Below are 8,001 nucleotides of genomic sequence, written 5' to 3' on the forward strand. Positions count from 1 at the left end.
CTCCAATTAAGCACCAAAAAAAAAAAAAAAGGGCTGGAAGTGGAGATGTGACTCAAGTGGTAATACAGTAGCCTTGAATATAACAAAGCTCAGGTATAATGCCCTGGCCCTGAGTTCAAGCCCTAGTACCTGCACCAAAAATAAATAAATGTCTATGGTGAATTGTGTAATCTGAATAAAGTACAGGCCAATATCCAAGATGAACACTAGCAGAATCCAACAGTACATTGAAAGGACCATATGCATGACCAAATGGGATTTTCCCTGAAATGTATTCATAGCTAAACAATGTGATATACCACATTAAAAGATGAGTTAGGGCTGGGAAGGTGGCTCAGTGGTAGAGCACTTGCTTTGCATGCATGAGGCCCTGGACTCAAGTGATAGAGCGTTATCCTTAAGCTGAAGAGCTGAGGGACAGCGCCCAGGCCCAGAGTTCAGGCCCCACGACCAGACCAAAAAAAAAAAGGTGAGTTAGAGGGCTGTAGATACAGCTCACTGGTAGAGTGCTTCTTTAGCATGCATAAGGCCCTATGTTCCATCCTTAGCACTACAAGAACAAGGAATTAATAAAAATCGTATGGTCATCAACATAAATGCAAAAGAACATTTTTCAAAATTCAACATTATTTCATGATAAAAATTCTCAGCAAAATAGAAACAAAAGGAAATTTATGTAACAAGAAGGTCTTTTTTAGGTCGCAGTATCAGCTCCCGAGCCTGTGCTGCGGCCCTGGCCGGTCAGTGTAGGAACCTTCTCAATAAAGTTGCTTCTTTAATATCAACTTTGAAAAAAAAAAAAGGTCTTTTTTTTCGTCTTCTTCTACTAGAGAAGCTTTCTTTTTTTATTGTGAAAATACTGTACAGAGAGGTTACAATTACATGGGCAAGATAATGAGTACATTTCTTATCAAGCATTGTAGCCTCCTTTTGTTTCCCTTTCCCATCCCTTCCCATCCTCCCCCCGCCCCACAAGAAGGTCTTATATGAAAAGCCCACAGCTAGTATTGAGAACAAACACTGAGGTTTTTCATTTAACACCAAGGAAAATGCAGGCCAGTATCCCTGATAATGGTAGATACAAAAAAAATTTTCAATACTATCAAGTTGAATCAAGAGCATACTAAAGGAACCATACACAGTGACCAAGTGGTGCCCACTCTTGCCCTTCTATTCTGTATGGTACAGATGTTCCACTGTGAAAGATTAGGCAAGGAAAAAAATATCAGAAAGACATAAAATTATGCCTGTTTGCAGATGACAAGACGTACAAATTCCTAGTTTCCACAAAACAAAAATCTTGTTAAAAGGAATTCAGTAAAATTGGAGAATATATATATATATATATAAAATCAACACAATTAACAACAAGCTACCTGAAAAAAGAAATTAATAATCCTATTTACCAGAGCATAAGAAATAAAATACTTGAGAATAAATTTAGCCAAAGAGGTAAAAACTTAAACATTGAAAACTGAAAAACAATAATGAAAGAAAGAGTCATCAAATAAGTGGAAAGTCATGTATGGTCATGAATGGGAAGACTTCCTGTTGTTAAAATGTCCATACTACCCAAAGAGATTTAAAGATTCAAGTTGTTGCCAGGTGCCAGTGGCTCACATCTGGAATCCTAGCTACAAAGAGGGCCAAGATCTGAGGCTGAAGGTTCAAGTTAGCCTGGGCAGCAAAATCTGCAAGATTCGCATCTCCAATTAACCACCAAAAAGCCAGAAATGGAGGTGTGGCTCAGGTAGTTGAGCACCAGCCTTGAATGAAAAAGCTCAGGGACAGTGACCAGTTCTGAGTTCAAGTCCCAGCACTAGTACATGTGGCATGCATGTGCCTGTACACACACACACACACACACACAGAATTCAAATTGTTCCTATCAAAATTCCAATGGCATTTCTAACAAAAATAGGGGAAAAAAACCTGAAAGTCACATGGAATTATAAAGAAACACAAATAGCCAAAACAATCTTGAGGAAAAAAAAACAAACTTCAAAGCATTATACTTCCTGAGTTCAACATATATTACAAACTGACAAATTTAAACAGTATGGTACTGGACTCAAATAACTATATGATGAATGGAATAGAAGAAGTCCATAAATAAATACATGAGTGTAAAGTCAACTGGTTCTCAACAAGATTGCCTCAAATAGTCAATGGGAAAACTGTCTGTATTAAATCACATGAGAAAACTAGATATAAATAAAATATGGAAGATGGACACTTACCTTATAACCATAAACTAAATCTAACACACAATGGATTAAAGATTTATATAAGGGCTGGGAAGGTGGCTCAGTGGTAGAGCGCTTACCTTGCATGCCTGAGGCCCTGGGTTTGATTCCTCAGCACCACAAAAGCAAAAAGAAAAAAGCCAGAAGTGGCGCTGTGGCTCAAGTGGTAGAGTGCTAGCCTTGAGCTGAAGAGCTGAGGGACAGCGCCTAGGCCCAGAGTTCAGGCCCCACAACCCGACCCTCCCCCCCCAAAAAAAGATTTATAGTAAAGGTCCAAAATTGCTAGAAGAAAACACGGGAATTAATCTTAGCAATGGTTTCTTGGAGTGACACCAAAAGGAAAATGAGACAAGGTATAACTCAAGAGCAAGGAAATAGCAAAAATAATCAGAGGCATGGCTAGTAAGTGAGAGGCCCTAAATTCAATCCCCAGTAATACCAAACACACACACACACACACACACACACACATACACACACACACACACACACACCCGCAAAAACAAAAAACATGGGCTACATTTATCCAAAGGCATACAAATTGTCAAAAGTACATGAAAAGATATTTAATAATTAGTAATCATCAGAGCCACAAATAATCCCTTAAACCTACTAAAAGGGAAGCCCATCAAAAATTAAAAGATAACCAAATGTAGTGATGCAGACCTATAACTCAAGCACTTGGGAGGCCAAGGGAGAATTGTTTAGAGAATCTTGAAGCTGAGCTGTGATAACCTGGAAAAGGTTTGAGAGATTGGAATGCCACCTTTACAGCACTCAGAAAGTTGAGAGCTGGCCATGGAAAGGTTAAAACAGAGAAGGTGAAGAGACTGGGATGCTGTCCTCCCTCCTTTCCTTGGGCTAGCAGCTGTTTTGGGGACCTTGACAACTTAACATTGGGTAAATATATAGACACCATGTCTGGACTTTCCCTGGGCTGCAGTCTTGTCTCAAAAGAATAAGGGAACCAGTGTCTCTCACAAATTCTGTTTGTGAGATGCTTTACTGCATGTATCCATGGTAATCTTCCTTGAGTAAACACAAATAAATATGCTTGTTTTGGGGGACTTGGAGTCCAAGTGCAGGAGAGCCTTGGGACCCCTGGTCTCCCCACTTTTATCTGTCTGTTATCTCAGTGTTTTCTAATTTTCTTTGGCCCAGTATCCCCTCACACTGCCTCAGGTTGCAGTTAACAATAGAATTGCAAGCTCAAGTCCAGACTGGTCTTCATGTCAAGTTGAAAGCCAGCCTGGGCTACACTGTGTCTGGCTTCGTTTTTTTTTAACTCTTAATTTTAATGGAGAAATTGTGGATTTCTTATACCCTGCTGGTGGTAATATTAATGGTATAGACAGTCTGAAAATGCTTTTAAAAATTAAGAATACTGTGTCATGCAGCAATCCTATTTCTAGGAATTGCACGATGACATTTATAAACAAGATGTATACTCAAACTCACAGAAGCAGAGAGGAAGATACACTGGTGATTGTCATGGACTTCAGGGAGGAGGATGGAGTGTTGCCTTTCAATATGTATGTAAGATAAATAAGATCTAGATATGCTCTACAACCTTGTGGTGGTGGTGGTGTTTTTGACATTTTATTATGCAAAGCCTTATCAAAAAGGTTCTTTGCTAGCAATTTACGGACATCTGGCATTCTAGGCACACACAAGCAGTTTCCTATTTTTATTTAGCTTTCTGACTGTGCTTGTGCCTTCAGCACTTTCATGATCATTTTCTGCTCTTCAATAAGGAAAGTGCACTTGATCCTGTCCCAGACACATTTGGCACACATGGAACCACCACAGGCTGTGCTGACATGTTTTTTTGTTTGTTTGTTTTAGACAATCAAATGAGGACTTTAGGTGGGCCAGGGCACATACCACATGCAGATTTTGGGCTTTCTTGACATTTTTGGTGTAAAAGTAAACAATTCTATTGCCAGGGGTTTGGGACAGCCTGGTTTTGTTAGAGGCTGTGTTATAGGAATGCCTAAGGTGGTATGTCAATCATTGGACCATTTTGATAGCCTCTAGACACCAAACCCAGAAGAGAAGAAGGCAAGATTATTATAGTATCAAACACTTACTTTGTTAAGCAGGTAGATCTTATATTATCTTCCTTATTACAATAAAGTTTTAAAAAAGATGGACAGCAGTTCCCACTTAACCCAGGACCTGAAACTGTGGCACCCGCCTGGGGAGTGGAGCCGCTTGGGGCTCCCCACTGTGGATGATGCTCCCTGGTTGGGTTGGGATGCACATGGAGGTTAGAGAGGCACAGCACAGCCTGCGGAGACAGCTCTGGTGCTGAAGCAGTACATCCAGCAGCACCTGAACGAGGTGGTCCATTAAGATTCTTGCTGAGGCCTTACTTACTTGCACCTGAGCAAGAACTTGTATCAACAGATTTTTAAAAATTGTTATTATAAAGGTAATTTACAGAGTTATGTAAGTCAGGTAAAGAGCACATTTTTGGGAAGAGGGGGACGTCACCTTTTCCCTTGCACTGTTTCAACAGATTTGATCAGAGTGGTTGGTCATGGAGAAATGGGGGATGATGTGAGGAAAGAACTTAAGTTTGTGACTCTGAAGTTAGCATGTGAGAGCCAAGACTGACATTAGGGAGGATGCCAAAGGGTGTCCCCACCTCACCCTCACCCAACCTCCCCACCCCGACTTGTGGGAAGAGATGAGAACTTGCCAGGAACCTAGAAATTATTCACCATGGCCGCCAGCAGCCACAAGATCAACAAATCCCAATTCTTGTAGCCTGACAGCAGAGACCCCCTCCCTCCCACCCACAAGGTCCTGATTGTGAACCCAACTGTGGAACGTACAGAACCCCAGAAACCTGGGGAGAGAGAGGAGCCACCTAAAACAGTACCACTGAGAACTGGGATAAAGCAGCTCACTCCTACCTAGAGCTGGGCTTAGAGATACCACAGCTGCTACCTGGAGGTGCAGGCTGAAGTAACCCCATGCCTCCAGCCTTAGGAACACCCACTGAAACATAATGAGGACCTGAGGGCAGTGAAGTTTGGTTGTGCCTGGAGAACTGAACCTTGGAAAACCAGAGCACACAAGGGTAACAAGCTGATGGAGACAGGCTGGAGTCTGGCTGCATGGAAACCTCAGGACTCCCTGAGGAGCCAGTGAAAAGCCACAGTCAGTAAGAGCCCACAACTTAATCTCTAAGTCCTTCTCTCTAAGTAAGGGATCTTTGGTGATTAAAACACCTAATACTTCATCATGTTTTTGCTGTACAAAAATAGTCTTTGAGACAAAGGACAAGGGGGGAACCAATGCAATAGCAATATACACAAAAGACAATATGTTGGAAACGATCTGTACGACTTGAGGTGGGGGGAGGGAAAGTAGGAGAAAAATGAGGGAAGGGGTAACAAGTTTGACAAGAAATGTATCTATTACCTTACTTATGTAATTGTAACCCCTCTGTACATCACCTTGACAATAATTTTTTAAAAGAAAAAATGATATTGGACTTAGTATAGCTTCAACTATATTGAATGTTTTATTTGTTAAATTCTATTTTTCGCTTCAACTATATTGAATGTTGTATTTGTTAAATTCTATTTTTCACAGCCATAAATCAGAAAAAGGTGATTTACCTTGCAATCTCATCAATCAACCACTGTGATTCCACCACCACCCTTTCTTCTTTTTCTCCTTCCTTCTCTTAAGCTGAAAGCATGTAAACCACTGTCCCTACCACTTAATCCTTTTTTTGGGGGGGGGAGGGGGAAGGGGTTGGTCACGGGGCTTGAATGCTGGGCCTGGGCCCTGTCTCTGAGCTCTTCAGCTCAAGGTAAGCATTCTACCCACTTGAGCCACAGTGCCACTTCTAATTTTTTTTTTTGGGGGGGGGAGAGGGTGGTTAACTGGAGATAAGAATCTCACAGACTTGGGCTGGGAAGGTGGCTCAGTGGTATAGCACTTGCTTTGTATGCATGAGGCCCTGGGTTTGATTCCTGAGCACCACATAAGCAAAAAAGAAAAAAGCCGGAAGTGGCACTGTGGCTCAAGTGGTAGAACGCTAGCATTGAGCTGAAGAGCTGAGGGACAGTGCCCAGGCCCAGAGTTTAGGCCCCATGACCGGACCAAAAAAAAAAAAAAAGAATCTCACAGACTTTCCTGCCTGGGCTGGCTTTGAACCATGATCCTCAGATCTCAGCATCCTCAGTAGCTAGGATTACAGGCATAAGCCACCAGTGCCTGGCTTCACTTAATCCTTTTTTATACTGTTTCCCTTCACCTGAACACCTCACCCCATTTCCTAACTGATTTCTTCTACAAAGCCTAATCTCCACCATTCCTCTCCCTGTATAACTATTCCAAGAGGACTACACTCTCAATCTCTGAACTACTCCTACCCTAGTAAAGGAAGATATACTAGAAAACAAAGACACACCTTGGTTAAATTCAATTAAAAACTGGAAGCAGTGACCCACTCATGTTTTGAACTTAAAACATCACAATGGTATACCACCTACAAACATCTTTAAATCCAAGCTTCTCTCACCCAGAGTAAAATTAAGATACACATGGAGTCTAGAGCATGGCATTGCTTAGAAGAGCAACAGGAGTACATAAACCACCTGGACCAGGACACACAAAGGATGGAGATGGAGCTGCAGGAGCTAGCTAACTAGCAGTTTATTTGAGAATAGCTCAAGTACAGGCAGCCTCACAGAGCCCAACTGATGAGCCCAGCTCAGGCCCCTGGGAACCCCAGGAAAATAAAACTGCCTGTGAAGATGACTTTGAACCTGCATTAAAGAGCCTGCATAAGGGGGGACATGGGTAGCTTCACCCCTAGAGACTCCTACTACATAGCAAATCAAGCCAGTGCTGCCTGACCTCCAGAAAATGGAGGAGGCAAACTTGGGCAGCTGCTGCATCCCCTTCTTTTACCAGCTGCTAAGGGACACCAGATGGACATCTGCAAAAACAGAGCCCAAGCCTAGTGGGGCCAGGGCTCTGCCCTACCCCAGACCTCATCACCCCAGTTCTTTTCACTCCTGTCCCTGGCACCTTGTCCCTACTATTCCTTCCTTGTCTCCCCCGCTTTATCCCCACAGTGAGATCTGACCCCTTGTGTAACACATTCAGACCCTATGCCATCTTGGCAAGGACTGGGACTTTATTCACCCCTGCTCAAGAAGAGCAAGAGTCACACAATTGCCTCTCTGAAGTGGCAGCAGATTAACCTCCAATACAGTCACTTTGGCCAAGAACACACCACATTTTGTTGAGGGTCTATGCACAGACAGGCTCACCAGCCAGGTGTCTAGTCTGGCAGGGCAGTCCTACATTCAGTAGGGTACATGTTGTTTTTGTGCCTGGGATGGTGAAGATGATTCTCAATGGAGGCACTTCCCCAGACCAGCTCTCTTACCTCTTACCAAGATTAGCTGGCAAGGTTCTTATGGACCCTAGGCAGTAGGTGCTGACCATGGACTACGCAAGGGCTGAGAACATTATCTTGAGCATCCCACATTTTCAGGCACCTTAAGGGCAATCAACTCCAGGCATCATTCTCTCCAGCCTTATGAAAAATGGGGGAACTAATGAAAAGTGATGAAGGGAAAATGCTAAAGGGATTAAAATGTAAGGCATAAAAGAGATAAGGAGTTGGAATAGAAGGTCCACAGTTAAGGATTATATAAAACAAATTCTTTACAAAGAAACTTGGGGACAATAGAATAGTTTTATATATTGTTATAGTTACATT

The 8,001-nt window shown here is 42.4% G+C and overlaps 1 pseudogene; it reads right to left on the minus strand.

Annotated features, from left to right (window-relative positions):
- Positions 1-3,937: 3,937 nt before the first annotated feature.
- LOC105980402 lies at positions 3,938-4,268 on the minus strand (annotated as a pseudogene).
- Between the last annotated feature and the right edge of the window lie 3,733 nt (positions 4,269-8,001).

This window comes from Dipodomys ordii, unplaced genomic scaffold (assembly GCF_000151885.1).
Source record: "Dipodomys ordii isolate 6190 unplaced genomic scaffold, Dord_2.0 Scaffold9, whole genome shotgun sequence".
NCBI classification, from domain to species: domain Eukaryota; kingdom Metazoa; phylum Chordata; class Mammalia; order Rodentia; family Heteromyidae; genus Dipodomys; species Dipodomys ordii.